A 14,396-nucleotide genomic window follows, 5' to 3' on the forward strand; every position below is an offset into this window, starting at 1 on the left:
TTGCCTGCTGAGACTCGACAACAAAACAGCAGTCTCTTATATCCAGAATCAAGGAGGGACACGAAGCCGGTCACTATGGACTTTAACAGATCAGATCCTTCGCTGGGCGGAGAAGAACGTAATCTCTTTGAAAGCGGTTTATATACCGGGATCTTCCAACGTAGAGGCGGACTACCTGAGTCGCAGTCGGGTGGACAACAACGAGTGGTCCCTCGATCCCTCCATCTTCAAACTGATATGCCAACGTTGGGAGAATCCAGAGATAGACCTGTTTGCCTCCAGTCAGAACAGGAAGTGCGACAGATTCCTGTCCAGGTACCCCTGCAACAACACGGAGTCACTGGACGCGATATCATCCCCGTGGCATTTCAAGATCGGATACGCCTTCCCTCCAACTCCGCTGATTTACAAATTCTTGAAGAGGCTATGCCGGGAACCAGTAACCATACTAGCAGTCATTCCAGATTGGCCACGTCGCCCTTGGTACCCACTGCTTCGGCAATTGGCGGTGGAAGAACCTTTCTACCTTCCCTGCTACCGGAATCTTCTCTCTCAGGGGCCGATTATACACCCCAATCCTGCTCGGTTAACCTTAGCGGCATGGAGGTTGAACGGAGGAAGCTGGAAAAGTTAGGACATACACCACAAGTTATTGCGACATTACTTCAAGCCAGAAGACCTTCAACCAACACGGCCTATTACAGAATTTGGGACAGATTCACAGCCTTCGCGAAATTATCTGCTTTCAATCCTTTAAAACCACAACCCAACCAAGTATTGGCTTTCTTACAAACCGGATTGGACAAAAACCTAAGCTATAACGCCATCAAGGTACAGGTGTCAGCCATATCGGCGCTCACAGATTTTCGATGGGCCTTACACCCATTAGTGAAGCAATTTCTGCTCGCAGCAATCAAGCTGAAACCACCAAGGAAGGTATTATTTCCCAAATGGGATTTACCACTGGTGTTGAATTATCTTTCAAAGGAGCCCTTTGAGCCGATAGAAGCCTGTTCTCTATGGAATCTTACGCTAAAAACTACATTCCTAGTAGCGATAACCTCAGCCCGAAGAGTGTCGGAGATTCAAGCGTTATCATGTAAAGAACCTTTCATCACCTTTTTTCATGACAGGGTACAATTAAGACCAAGGAATTCCTTCCTGCCAAAGGTGGCTACAAGCTATCACATAAATCAGGAATGGTCATTACCTTCTTTTCATAACGAGGATAACGCGACCCTACACTCTCTCGATGTTTCGAGATCTCTATCTTCCTATCTTAAAGCCACTGAGGAGCTCAGGAAAACGGATCAGCTTTTCGTTGTTCCCGCCGGCTACCGAAAAGGACAGCCAGCCTCGTCCAGGACGATAGCCTCCTGGCTAGTAAAAGCCATTCAGTCAGCTTATCGGGCTATCAGCTTAGATCCACCCGACGGAATTAGGGCACATTCCACAAGAGGTATATCTACTTCCTGGGCTGCCTTTGCAAGTGTCTCCGCTCCAAAGATTTGTCAAGCGGCCAATTGGTCGACAATAAATACTTTTATTTCACATTATAAAGTGGATGTTTCTGCTACAACTTCGGTTGAATTTGGGAGAGCTGTTATCTCCTCTTCTGTTTCAAGTGTTAAATAAATTTATTTTTCTGCAGCAAACTAAGTTGCTCCCTCCCTTATTTATAATAGTTAGATCCCAATGTGATGACATGGAGGCATAAGGAAAGCGGAAAATTGTATACTCACCTATCGGTAATTTTCCTTTCCTTATGCATCCATGTCAGCACATGGATCCCACCCATTGTTCGGTGAGTCCTAATACATACAAAAGACAGCGAGCACCTCCTTCAATTCTACTTAAATATCTACTGGTCCTGTGGGGTAGGGGGCGGGGCCACTACCCAATGTGCTGACATGGATGCATAAGGAAAGGAAAATTACCGATAGGTGAGTATACAATTTTCCGCTTTCCATTCCATCTACTAGGTCATTGGAGAAGAACTAAAGTCAGTAGCGACCCTTATTGGCAGCAGCCCACTACTTTGTTTGAAGACAAAGTGCTTTGTATTTGACTTAATACCTCTAGCGACCCGTTTTGTCTGCTTCCACTTTTGGGAGTCTGATTACTTTTTACCGGTTGTATCACACCTTTCTAAAATTCCTACTTTTTGTTGACCCCTTGCTCAACACTCTGTGAAGACAAAAGAAATGTTGTAAAATACACAGTCCTCCATTCCAATGAAACTGTGTGGCGTTCCATCGTTAACTCTGACATCGCAGTTCCGCTCATCCGCCCGCGTCTCTTGCGCAGTTGTGTATAGATGGGGGATTAGCTCAAATGGTAGAGCGCTCGCTTAGCATGAGAGAGGTAGCGGGATCGATGCCCGCATCCTCCACACACATGCTTTTCCATCTTGAACCCCAGAGACAAACACTCATTTTCTGCACCTTCCGCTCGCTAGGAATGAGGATCAAAGGCTGGCAAAACCTTAGCTGGGGTATCCTTCGATAGCTCAGCTGGTAGAGCGGAGGACTGTAGATTGACAAAATGTTGAGAAAACTGTAATCCTTAGGTCGCTGGTTTGATTCCGGCTCGAAGGAACTTTTACGTCACGTTGATAACACACCGTCTTTCTTGTTGACCCTTTCCCGTTTGCATCCCATGATACAACAGCGTCTTCCTTACTCCACCGCTTTAGTGGAAAACGGCCCACATCTCTGGCAAACCATTTTTGGGCTTCTACCTGCCAGGGTAATTACCTATTACTGTTACCCTGACTCAATTAAAAAAGGGGAGTCGGGCAGCTTGCTAGAAAGAGTTACAGAGTTCAGCTGGGTAGGGTTGAGGATCAAAGGCCAAAAAAGACTCTTGTGGGGTATCCTTTCATAGCTCAGTGGCCATCAAGTTCCCCCTTTTTAGCCTCACTGCACCTCAGTCCAGAGCACAAAAAAAAAGCAATAAGGGCAAGAGTGCTATCTCCCACTTTCCATTCCATCTACTAGGTCATTGGAGAAGAACTAAAGTCAGTAGCGACCCTTATTGGCAGCAGCCCACTACTTTGTTTGAAGACAAAGTGCTTTGTATTTGACTTAATACCTCTAGCGACCCGTTTTGTCTGCTTCCACTTTTGGGAGTCTGATTACTTTTTACCGGTTGTATCACACCTTTCTAAAATTCCTACTTTTTGTTGACCCCTTGCTCAACACTCTGTGAAGACAAAAGAAATGTTGTAAAATACACAGTCCTCCATTCCAATGAAACTGTGTGGCGTTCCATCGTTAACTCTGACATCGCAGTTCCGCTCATCCGCCCGCGTCTCTTGCGCAGATGTGTATAGATGGGGGATTAGCTCAAATGGTAGAGCGCTCGCTTAGCATGCGAGAGGTAGTGGGATCGATGCCCGCATCCTCCACACACATGCTTTTCCATCTTGAACCCCAGAGACAAACACTCATTTTCTGCACCTTCCGCTCGCTAGGAATGAGGATCAAAGGCTGGCAAAACCTTAGCTGGGGTATCCTTCGATAGCTCAGCTGGTAGAGCGGAGCACTGTAGATTGACAAAATGTTGAGAAAACTGTAATCCTTAGGTCGCTGGTTCGATTCCGGCTCGAAGGAACTTTTACGTCACGTTGATAACACACCGTCTTTCTTGTTGACCCTTTCCCGTTTGCATCCCATGATACAACAGCGTCTTCCTTACTCCACCGCTTTAGTGGAAAACGGCCCACATCTCTGGCAAACCATTTTTGGGCTTCTACCTGCCAGGGTAATTACCTATTACTGTTACCCTGACTCAATTAAAAAAGGGGAGTCGGGCAGCTTGCTAGAAAGAGTTACAGAGTTCAGCTGGGTAGGGTTGAGGATCAAAGGCCAAAAAAGACTCTTGTGGGGTATCCTTTCATAGCTCAGTGGCCATCAAGTTCCCCCTTTTTAGCCTCACTGCACCTCAGTCCAGAGCACAAAAAAAAAAGCAACAAGGGCAAGAGTGCTATCTCCCACTTACCATTCCATCTACTAGGTCATTGGAGAAGAACTAAAGTCAGTAGCGACCCTTATTGGCAGCAGCCCACTACTTTGTTTGAAGACAAAGTGCTTTGTATTTGACTTAATACCTCTAGCGACCCGTTTTGTCTGCTTCCACTTTTGGGAGTCTGATTACTTTTTACCGGTTGTATCACACCTTTCTAAAATTCCTACTTTTTGTTGACCCCTTGCTCAACACTCTGTGAAGACAAAAGAAATGTTGTAAAATACACAGTCCTCCATTCCAATGAAACTGTGTGGCGTTCCATCGTTAACTCTGACATCGCAGTTCCGCTCATCCGCCCGCGCCTCTTGCGCAGTTGTGTATAGATGGGGGATTAGCTCAAATGGTAGAGCGCTCGCTTAGCATGCGAGAGGTAGCGGGATCGATGCCCGCATCCTCCACACACATGCTTTTCCATCTTGAACCCCAGAGACAAACACTCATTTTCTGCACCTTCCGCTCGCTAGGAATGAGGATCAAACGCTGGCAAAACCTTAGCTGGGGTACCCTTCGATAGCTCAGCTGGTAGAGCGGAGGACTGTAGATTGACACAATGTTGAGAAAACTGTAATCCTTAGGTCGCTGGTTCGATTCCGGCTCGAAGGAACTTTTACGTCACGTTGATAACACACCGTCTTTCTTGTTGACCCTTTCCCGTTTGCATCCCATGATACAACAGCGTCTTCCTTACTCCACCGCTTTAGTGGAAAACGGCCCACATCTCTGGCAAACCATTTTTGGGCTTCTACCTGCCAGGGTAATTACCTATTACTGTTACCCTGACTCAATTAAAAAAGGGGAGTCGGGCAGCTTGCTAGAAAGAGTTACAGAGTTCAGCTGGGTAGGGTTGAGGATCAAAGGCCAAAAAAGACTCTTGTGGGGTATCCTTTCATAGCTCAGTGGCCATCAAGTTCCCCCTTTTTAGCCTCACTGCACCTCAGTCCAGAGCACAAAAAAAAAGCAACAAGGGCAAGAGTGCTATCTCCCACTTTCCATTCCATCTACTAGGTCATTGGAGAAGAACTAAAGTCAGTAGCGACCCTTATTGGCAGCAGCCCACTACTTTGTTTGAAGACAAAGTGCTTTGTATTTGACTTAATACCTCTAGCGACCCGTTTTGTCTGCTTCCACTTTTGGGAGTCTGATTACTTTTTACCGGTTGTATCACACCTTTCTAAAATTCCTACTTTTTGTTGACCCCTTGCTCAACACTCTGTGAAGACAAAAGAAATGTTGTAAAATACACAGTCCTCCATTCCAATAAAACTGTGTGGCGTTCCATCGTTAACTCTGACATCGTAGTTCCGCTCATCCGCCCGCGTCTCTTGCGCAGATGTGTATAGATGGGGGATTAGCTCCAATGGTAGAGCGCTCGCTTAGCAAGCGAGAGGTAGCCGGATCGATGCCCGCATCCTCCACACACATGCTTTTCCATCTTGAACCCCAGAGACAAACACTCATTTTCTGCACCTTCCGCTCGCTAGGAATGAGGATCAAAGGCTGGCAAAACTTTAGCTGGGGTATCCTTCGATAGCTCAGCTGGTAGAGCGGAGGACTGTAGATTGACACAATGTTGAGAAAGCTGTAATCCTTAGGTTGCTGGTTCGATTCCGGCTCGAAGGAACTTTTACGTCACGTTGATAACACACCGTCTTTCTTGTTGACCCTTTCCCGTTTGCATCCCATGATACAACAGCGTCTTCCTTACTCCACCGCTTTAGTGGAAAACGGCCCACATCTCTGGCAAACCATTTTTGGGCTTCTACCTGCCAGGGTAATTACCTATTACTGTTACCCTGACTCAATTAAAAAAGGGGAGTCGGGCAGCTTGCTAGAAAGAGTTACAGAGTTCAGCTGGGTAGGGTTGAGGATCAAAGGCCAAAAAAGACTCTTGTGGGGTATCCTTTCATAGCTCAGTGGCCATCAAGTTCCCCCTTTTTAGCCTCACTGCACCTCAGTCCAGAGCACAAAAAAAAAGCAACAAGGGCAAGAGTGCTATCTCCCACTTTCCATTCCATCTACTAGGTCATTGGAGAAGAACTAAAGTCAGTAGCGACCCTTATTGGCAGCAGCCCACTACTTTGTTTGAAGACAAAGTGCTTTGTATTTGACTTAATACCTCTAGCGACCCGTTTTGTCTGCTTCCACTTTTGGGAGTCTGATTACTTTTTACCGGTTGTATCACACCTTTCTAAAATTCCTACTTTTTGTTGACCCCTTGCTCAACACTCTGTGAAGACAAAAGAAATGTTGTAAAATACACAGTCCTCCATTCCAATAAAACTGTGTGGCGTTCCATCGTTAACTCTGACATCGCAGTTCCGCTCATCCGCCCGCGTCTCTTGCGCAGATGTGTATAGATGGGGGATTAGCTCAAATGGTAGAGCGCTCGCTTAGCATGCGAGAGGTAGCCCGCATCCTCCACACACATGCTTTTCCATCTTGAACCCCAGAGACAAACACTCATTTTCTGCACCTTCCGCTCGCTAGGAATGAGGATCAAAGGCTGGCAAAACCTTAGCTGGGGTATCCTTCGATAGCTCAGCTGGTAGACCGGAGGACTGTAGATTGACAAAATGTTGAGAAAACTGTAATCCTTAGGTCGCTGGTTCGATTCCGGCTCGAAGGAACTTTTACGTCACGTTGATAACACACCGTCTTTCTTGTTGACCCTTTCCCGTTTGCATCCCATGATACAACAGCGTCTTCCTTACTCCACCGCTTTAGTGGAAAACGGCCCACATCTCTGGCAAACCATTTTTGGGCTTCTACCTGCCAGGGTAATTACCTATTACTGTTACCCTGACTCAATTAAAAAAGGGGAGTCGGGCAGCTTGCTAAAAAGAGTTACAGAGTTCAGCTGGGTAGGGTTGAGGATCAAAGGCCAAAAAAGACTCTTGTGGGGTATCCTTTCATAGCTCAGTGGCCATCAAGTTCCCCCTTTTTAGCCTCACTGCACCTCAGTCCAGAGCACAAAAAAAAGCAACAAGGGCAAGAGTGCTATCTCCCACTTTCCATTCCATCTACTAGGTCATTGGAGAAGAACTAAAGTCAGTAGCGACCCTTATTGGCAGCAGCCCACTACTTTGTTTGAAGACAAAGTGCTTTGTATTTGACTTAATACCTCTAGCGACCCGTTTTGTCTGCTTCCACTTTTGGGAGTCTTTTTACTTTTTACCGGTTGTATCACACCTTTCTAAAATTCCTACTTTTTGTTGACCCCTTGCTCAACACTCTGTGAAGACAAAAGAAATGTTGTAAAATACACAGTCCTCCATTCCAATGAAACTGTGTGGCGTTCCATCGTTAACTCTGACATCGCAGTTCCGCTCATCCGCCCGCGTCTCTTGCGCAGATGTGTATAGATGGGGGATTAGCTCAAATGGTAGAGCGCTCGCTTAGCATGCGAGAGGTAGCGGGATCGATGCCCGCATCCTCCACACACATGCTTTTCCATCTTGAACCCCAGAGACAAACACTCATTTTCTGCACTTTCCGCTCGCTAGGAATGAGGATCAAAGGCTTGCAAAACCTTAGCTGGGGAATCCTTCGATAGCTCAGCTGGTAGAGCGGAGGACTGTACATTGACAAAATGTTGAGAAAACTGTAATCCTTAGGTCGCTGGTTTGATTCCGGCTCGAAGGAACTTTTACGTCACGTTGATAACACACCGTCTTTCTTGTTGACCCTTTCCCGTTTGCATCCCATGATACAACAGCGTCTTCCTTACTCCACCGCTTTAGTGGAAAACGGCCCACATCTCTGGCAAACCATTTTTGGGCTTCTACCTGCCAGGGTAATTACCTATTACTGTTACCCTGACTCAATTAAAAAAGGGGAGTCGGGCAGCTTGCTAGAAAGAGTTACAGAGTTCAGCTGGGTAGGGTTGAGGATCAAAGGCCAAAAAAGACTCTTGTGGGGTATCCTTTCATAGCTCAGTGGCCATCAAGTTCCCCCTTTTTAGCCTCACTGCACCTCAGTCCAGAGCACAAAAAAAGTAACAAGGGCAAGAGTGCTATCTCCCACTTTCCATTCCATCTACTAGGTCATTGGAGAAGAACTAAAGTCAGTAGCGACCCTTGTTAGCAGCAGCCCACTACTTTGTTTGAAGACAAAGTGCTTTGTATTTGACTTAATACCTCTAGCGACCCGTTTTGTCTGCTTCCACTTTTGGGAGTCTGATTACTTTTTACCGGTTGTATCACACCTTTCTAAAATTCCTACTTTTTGTTGACCCCTTGCTCAACACTCTGTGAAGACAAAAGAAATGTTGTAAAATACACAGTCCTCCATTCCAATGAAACTGTGTGGCGTTCCATCGTTAACTCTGACATCGCAGTTCCGCTCATCCGCCCGCGTCTCTTGCGCAGATGTGTATAGATGGGGGATTAGCTCAAATGGTAGAGCGCTCGCTTAGCATGCGAGAGGTAGCGGGATTGATGCCCGCATCCTCCACACACATGCTTTTCCATCTTGAACCCCAGAGACAAACACTCATTTTCTGCACCTTCCGCTCGCTAGGAATGAGGATCAAAGGCTGGCAAAACCCTAGCTGGGGTATCCTTCGATAGCTCAGCTGGTAGAGCGGAGGACTGTAGATTGACAAAATGTTGAGAAAACTGTAATCCTTAGGTCGCTGGTTCGATTCCGGCTCGAAGGAACTTTTACGTCACGTTGATAACACACCGTCTTTCTTGTTGACCCTTTCCCGTTTGCATCCCATGATACAACAGCGTCTTCCTTACTCCACCGCTTTAGTGGAAAACGGGCCACATCTCTGGCAAACCATTTTTGGGCTTCTACCTGCCAGGGTAATTACCTATTACTGTTACCCTGACTCAATTGAAAAAGGGGAGTCGGGCAGCTTGCTAGAAAGAGTTACAGAGTTCAGCTGGGTAGGGTTGAGGATCAAAGGCCAAAAAAGACTCTTGTGGGGTATCCTTTCATAGCTCAGTGGCCATCAAGTTCCCCCTTTTTAGCCTCACTGCACCTCAGTCCAGAGCACAAAAAAAAAGCAACAAGGGCAAGAGTGCTATCTCCCACTTTCCATTCCATCTACTAGGTCATTGGAGAAGAACTAAAGTCAGTAGCGACCCTTATTGGCAGCAGCCCACTACTTTGTTTGAAGACAAAGTGCTTTGTATTTGACTTAATACCTCTAGCGACCCGTTTTGTCTGCTTCCACTTTTGGGAGTCTGATTCCTTTTTACCGGTTGTATTACACCTTTCTAAAATTCCTACTTTTTGTTGACCCCTTGCTCAACACTCTGTGAAGACAAAAGAAATGTTGTAAAATACACAGTCCTCCATTCCAATGAAACTGTGTGGCGTTCCATCGTTAACTCTGACATTGCAGTTCCGCTCATCCGCCCGCGTCTCTTGCGCAGATGTGTATAGATGGGGGATTAGCTCAAATGGTAGAGCGCTCGCTTAGCATGCGAGAGGTAGCGGGATCGATGCCCGCATCCTCCACACACATGTTTTTCCATCTTGAACCCCAGAGACAAACACTCATTTTCTGCACCTTCCGCTCGCTAGGAATGAGGATTAAAGGCTGGCAAAACCTTAGCTGGGGTATCCTTTGATAGCTCAGCTGGTAGAGCGGAGGACTGTAGATTGACAAAATGTTGAGAAAACTGTAATCCTTAGGTCGCTGGTTCGATTCCGGCTCGAAGGAACTTTTACGTCACGTTGATAACACACCGTCTTTCTTGTTGACCCTTTCCCGTTTGCATCCCATGATACAACAGCGTCTTCCTTACTCCACCGCTTTAGTGGAAAACGGCCCACATCTCTGGCAAACTATTTTTGGGCTTCTACCTGCCAGGGTAATTACCTATTACTGTTACCCTGACTCAATTGAAAAAGGGGAGTCGGGCAGCTTGCTAGAAAGAGTTACAGAGTTCAGCTGGGTAGGGTTGAGGATCAAAGGCCAAAAAAGACTCTTGTGGGGTATCCTTTCATAGCTCAGTGGCCATCAAGTTCCCCCTTTTTAGCCTCACTGCACCTCAGTCCAGAGCACAAAAAAAAGCAACAAGGGCAAGAGTAGTGATGGGCGAACACCTGGATGTTCGGGTTCGGGAAAGTTCGCCGAACATGGCCGAGATGTTCGGCATGTTCGGGCCGAACCCCGAACTTCCCGAACATCCCTATTTTGGGGGCCCTATGGGGTCGCAGGCATAAGGGGGGAGCATGCCCCGATCGCGGGGGGGGGTCGGAAATTCCCCCCACCCCCTCCGCTAGCGCTCCCCCCTCTGCCCGCTTCCCCATTCAAAAGTTTCAAGAAGTACCTGTATAGCGGATGGCCTGGCAGTGGCACTGTGGAGTGAGGAGGAGGAGGAGTCCGGAGAGTGACGAGTTGAGGGAGGCCGGGCAGCGGGCGTGAGGTCAGAGAAAGGGCGGAACTCGCCCTTTCTCTGACCTCACGCCCGCTGCCCGGCCTCCCTCAACTCATCACTCTCCGGACTCCTCCTCCTCCTCACTCCACAGTGCCACTGCCAGGCCATCCGCTATACAGGTACTTCTTGAAACTTTTGAATGGGGAAGCGGGCAGAGGGGGGAGCGCTAGCGGAGGGGGTGGGGGGAATTTCCGACCCCCCCCGCGATCGGGGCATGCTCCCCCCTTATGCCTGCGACCCCATAGGGGGGCCGTACTGCGGCCTGTTCGGCCGAACAGGGCCCTGTTCGCCCGAACAGGGGCCCTGTTCGGCCCTGTTCGGGGGCATACAAAAGTTCGGGGCGAACCCGAACTTAAAAGGCCGAACACCATGAGGTGTTCGGCCGAACTCGAACATCACCCGAACAGGGTGATGTTCTGCAGAACCCGAACAGTGGCGAACACTGTTCGCCCAACACTAGGCAAGAGTGCTATCTCCCACTTTCCATTCCATCTACTAGGTCATTGGAGAAGAACTAAAGTCAGTAGCGACCCTTATTGGCAGCAGCCCACTACTTTGTTTGAAGACAAAGTGCTTTGTATTTGACTTAATACCTCTAGCGACCCGTTTTGTCTGCTTCCACTTTTGGGAGTCTGATTACTTTTTACCGGTTGTATCACACCTTTCTAAAATTCCTACTTTTTGTTGACCCCTTGCTCAACACTCTGTGAAGACAAAAGAAATGTTGTAAAATACACAGTCCTCCATTCCAATGAAACTGTGTGGCGTTCCATCGTTAACTCTGACATCGCAGTTCCGCTCATCCGCCCGCGTCTCTTGCGCAGATGTGTATAGATGGGGGATTAGCTCAAATGGTAGAGCGCTCGCTTAGCATGCAAGAGGTAGCGGGATCGATGCCCGCATCCTCCACACACATGCTTTTCCATCTTGAACCCCAGAGACAAACACTCATTTTCTGCACCTTCCGCTCGCTAGGAATGAGGATCAAAGGCTGGCAAAACCTTAGCTGGGGTATCCTTCGATAGCTCAGCTGGTAGAGCGGAGGACTGTAGATTGACAAAATGTTGAGAAAACTGTAATCCTTAGGTCGCTGGTTCGATTCCGGCTCGAAGGTATTTTTACGTCACGTTGATAACACACCGTCTTTCTTGTTGACCCTTTCCCGTTTGCATCCCATGATACAACAGCGTCTTCCTTACTCCACCGCTTTAGTGGAAAACGGCCCACATCTCTGGCAAACCATTTTTGGGCTTCTACCTGCCAGGGTAATTACCTATTACTGTTACCCTGACTCAATTAAAAAAGGGGAGTCGGGCAGCTTGCTAGAAAGAGTTACAGAGTTCAGCTGGGTAGGGTTGAGGATCAAAGGCCAAAAAAGACTCTTGTGGGGTATCCTTTCATAGCTCAGTGGCCATCAAGTTCCCCCTTTTTAGCCTCACTGCACCTCAGTCCAGAGCACAAAAAAAAAGCAACAAGGGCAAGAGTGCTATCTCCCACTTTCCATTCCATCTACTAGGTCATTGGAGAAGAACTAAAGTCAGTAGCGACCCTTATTGGCAGCAGCCCACTACTTTGTTTGAAGACAAAGTGCTTTGTATTTGACTTAATACCTCTAGCGACCCGTTTTGTCTGCTTCCACTTTTGGGAGTCTGATTACTTTTTACCGGTTGTATCACACCTTTCTAAAATTCCTACTTTTTGTTGACCCCTTGCTCAACACTCTGTGAAGACAAAAGAAATGTTGTAAAATACACAGTCCTCCATTCCAATGAAACTGTGTGGCGTTCCATCGTTAACTCTGACATCGCAGTTCCGCTCATCCGCCCGCGTCTCTTGGGCAGTTGTGTATAGATGGGGGATTAGCTCAAATGGTAGAGCGCTCGCTTAGCATGCGAGAGGTAGTGGGATCGATGCCTGCATCCTCCACACACATGCTTTTCCATCTTGAACCCCAGAGACAAACACTCATTTTCTGCACCTTCCGCTCGCTAGGAATGAGGATCAAAGGCTGGCAAAACCTCAGCTGGGGTATCCTTCGATAGCTCAGCTGGTAGAGCGGAGGACTGTAGATTGACAAAATGTTGAGAAAACTGTAATCCTTAGGTCGCTGGTTCGATTCCGGCTCGAAGGAACTTTTACGTCACGTTGATAACACACCGTCTTTCTTGTTGACCCTTTCCCGTTTGCATCCCATGATACAACAGCGTCTTCCTTACTCCACCGCTTTAGTGGAAAACGGCCCACATCTCTGGCAAACCATTTTTGGGCTTCTACCTGCCAGGGTAATTACCTATTACTGTTACCCTGACTCAATTAAAAAAGGGGAGTCGGGCAGCTTGCTAGAAAGAGTTACAGAGTTCAGCTGGGTAGGGTTGAGGATCAAAGGCCAAAAAAGACTCTTGTGGGGTATCCTTTCATAGCTCAGTGGCCATCAAGTTCCCCCTTTTTAGCCTCACTGCACCTCAGTCCAGAGCACAAAAAAAAAGCAACAAGGGCAAGAGTGCTATCTCCCACTTTCCATTCCATCTACTAGGTCATTGGAGAAGAACTAAAGTCAGTAGCGACCCTTATTGGCAGCAGCCCACTACTTTGTTTGAAGACAAAGTGCTTTGTATTTGACTTAATACCTCTAGCGACCCGTTTTGTCTGCTTCCACTTTTGGGAGTCTGATTACTTTTTACCGGTTGTATCACACCTTTCTAAAATTCCTACTTTTTGTTGACCCCTTGCTCAACACTCTGTGAAGACAAAAGAAATGTTGTAAAATACACAGTCCTCCATTCCAATGAAACTGTGTGGCGTTCCATCGTTAACTCTGACATCGCAGTTCCGCTCATCCGCCCGCGTCTCTTGCGCAGATGTGTATAGATGGGGGATTAGCTCAAATGGTAGAGCGCTCGCTTAGCATGCGAGAGGTAGCGGGATCGATGCCCGCATCCTCCACACACATGCTTTTCCATCTTGAACCCCAGAGACAAACACTCATTTTCTGCACCTTCCGCTCGCTAGGAATGAGGATCAAAGGCTGGCAAAACCTTAGCTGCGGTATCCTTCGATAGCTCAGCTGGTAGAGCGGAGGACTGTAGATTGACAAAATGTTGAGAAAACTGTAATCCTTAGGTCGCTGGTTCGATTCCGGCTCGAAGGGACTTTTACGTCACGTTGATAACACACCGTCTTTCTTGTTGACCCTTTCCCGTTTGCATCCCATGATACAACAGCGTCTTCCTTACTCCACCGCTTTAGTGGAAAACGGCCCACATCTCTGGCAAACCATTTTTGGGCTTCTACCTGCCAGGGTAATTACCTATTACTGTTACCCTGACTCAATTAAAAAAGGGGAGTCGGGCAGCTTGCTAGAAAGAGTTACAGAGTTCAGCTGGGTAGGGTTGAGGATCAAAGGCCAAAAAAGACTCTTGTGGGGTATCCTTTCATAGCTCAGTGGCCATCAAGTTCCCCCTTTTTAGCCTCACTGCACCTCAGTCCAGAGCACAAAAAAAAAGCAACAAGGGCAAGAGTGCTATCTCCCACTTTCCATTCCATCTACTATTTCATTGGAGAAGAACTAAAGTCAGTAGCGACCCTTATTGGCAGCAGCCCACTACTTTGTTTGAAGACAAAGTGCTTTGTATTTGACTTAATACCTCTAGCGACCCGTTTTGTCTGCTTCCACTTTTGGGAGTCTGATTACTTTTTACCGGTTGTATCACACCTTTCTAAAATTCCTACTTTTTGTTGACCCCTTGCTCAACACTCTGTGAAGACAAAAGAAATGTTGTAAAATACACAGTCCTCCATTCCAAAGAAACTGTGTGGCGTTCCATCGTTAACTCTGACATCGCAGTTCCGCTCATCCGCCCGCGTCCCTTGCGCAGATGTGTATAGATGGGGGATTAGCTCAAATGGTAGAGCGCTCGCTTAGCATGCGAGAGGTAGCGGGATCGATGCCCGCATCCTCCACACACATGCTTT

At 47.4% G+C, this 14,396-nt stretch overlaps 14 non-coding genes across 14 annotated transcripts; all 14 read left to right on the top strand.

The window, feature by feature from the left end:
* The first annotated feature begins 2,498 nt into the window (after positions 1 to 2,498).
* TRNAY-GUA (transfer RNA tyrosine (anticodon GUA)) lies at positions 2,499 to 2,597 on the top strand. Its single transcript has 2 exons — positions 2,499 to 2,535; positions 2,562 to 2,597. It is a non-coding gene; the product is annotated as a tRNA-Tyr (tRNA).
* A 739-nt stretch (positions 2,598 to 3,336) lies between these two features.
* On the top strand, positions 3,337 to 3,409 carry TRNAA-AGC (transfer RNA alanine (anticodon AGC)). The gene has a single exon. It is a non-coding gene; the product is annotated as a tRNA-Ala (tRNA).
* A 945-nt stretch (positions 3,410 to 4,354) lies between these two features.
* Positions 4,355 to 4,427, top strand: TRNAA-AGC (transfer RNA alanine (anticodon AGC)). Its single transcript has one exon. It is a non-coding gene; the product is annotated as a tRNA-Ala (tRNA).
* Positions 4,428 to 4,533: 106 nt separating this feature from the next.
* On the top strand, positions 4,534 to 4,632 carry TRNAY-GUA (transfer RNA tyrosine (anticodon GUA)). The gene is made up of 2 exons: positions 4,534 to 4,570; positions 4,597 to 4,632. It is a non-coding gene; the product is annotated as a tRNA-Tyr (tRNA).
* A 918-nt stretch (positions 4,633 to 5,550) lies between these two features.
* TRNAY-GUA (transfer RNA tyrosine (anticodon GUA)) lies at positions 5,551 to 5,649 on the top strand. Its single transcript has 2 exons — positions 5,551 to 5,587; positions 5,614 to 5,649. It is a non-coding gene; the product is annotated as a tRNA-Tyr (tRNA).
* A 1,744-nt stretch (positions 5,650 to 7,393) lies between these two features.
* On the top strand, positions 7,394 to 7,466 carry TRNAA-AGC (transfer RNA alanine (anticodon AGC)). The gene has a single exon. It is a non-coding gene; the product is annotated as a tRNA-Ala (tRNA).
* Positions 7,467 to 8,587: 1,121 nt separating this feature from the next.
* On the top strand, positions 8,588 to 8,686 carry TRNAY-GUA (transfer RNA tyrosine (anticodon GUA)). The gene is made up of 2 exons: positions 8,588 to 8,624; positions 8,651 to 8,686. It is a non-coding gene; the product is annotated as a tRNA-Tyr (tRNA).
* Positions 8,687 to 9,425: 739 nt separating this feature from the next.
* Positions 9,426 to 9,498, top strand: TRNAA-AGC (transfer RNA alanine (anticodon AGC)). The gene has a single exon. It is a non-coding gene; the product is annotated as a tRNA-Ala (tRNA).
* Positions 9,499 to 9,604: 106 nt separating this feature from the next.
* Positions 9,605 to 9,703, top strand: TRNAY-GUA (transfer RNA tyrosine (anticodon GUA)). Its single transcript has 2 exons — positions 9,605 to 9,641; positions 9,668 to 9,703. It is a non-coding gene; the product is annotated as a tRNA-Tyr (tRNA).
* A 1,736-nt stretch (positions 9,704 to 11,439) lies between these two features.
* On the top strand, positions 11,440 to 11,538 carry TRNAY-GUA (transfer RNA tyrosine (anticodon GUA)). Its single transcript has 2 exons — positions 11,440 to 11,476; positions 11,503 to 11,538. It is a non-coding gene; the product is annotated as a tRNA-Tyr (tRNA).
* A 918-nt stretch (positions 11,539 to 12,456) lies between these two features.
* On the top strand, positions 12,457 to 12,555 carry TRNAY-GUA (transfer RNA tyrosine (anticodon GUA)). The gene is made up of 2 exons: positions 12,457 to 12,493; positions 12,520 to 12,555. It is a non-coding gene; the product is annotated as a tRNA-Tyr (tRNA).
* A 739-nt stretch (positions 12,556 to 13,294) lies between these two features.
* On the top strand, positions 13,295 to 13,367 carry TRNAA-AGC (transfer RNA alanine (anticodon AGC)). Its single transcript has one exon. It is a non-coding gene; the product is annotated as a tRNA-Ala (tRNA).
* A 106-nt stretch (positions 13,368 to 13,473) lies between these two features.
* On the top strand, positions 13,474 to 13,572 carry TRNAY-GUA (transfer RNA tyrosine (anticodon GUA)). The gene is made up of 2 exons: positions 13,474 to 13,510; positions 13,537 to 13,572. It is a non-coding gene; the product is annotated as a tRNA-Tyr (tRNA).
* Positions 13,573 to 14,311: 739 nt separating this feature from the next.
* On the top strand, positions 14,312 to 14,384 carry TRNAA-AGC (transfer RNA alanine (anticodon AGC)). Its single transcript has one exon. It is a non-coding gene; the product is annotated as a tRNA-Ala (tRNA).
* Positions 14,385 to 14,396: the final 12 nt, after the last annotated feature.

The sequence above is a fragment of the Hyperolius riggenbachi genome, chromosome 4, assembly GCF_040937935.1.
Source record: "Hyperolius riggenbachi isolate aHypRig1 chromosome 4, aHypRig1.pri, whole genome shotgun sequence".
Taxonomy (NCBI): Eukaryota; Metazoa; Chordata; class Amphibia; order Anura; family Hyperoliidae; genus Hyperolius; species Hyperolius riggenbachi.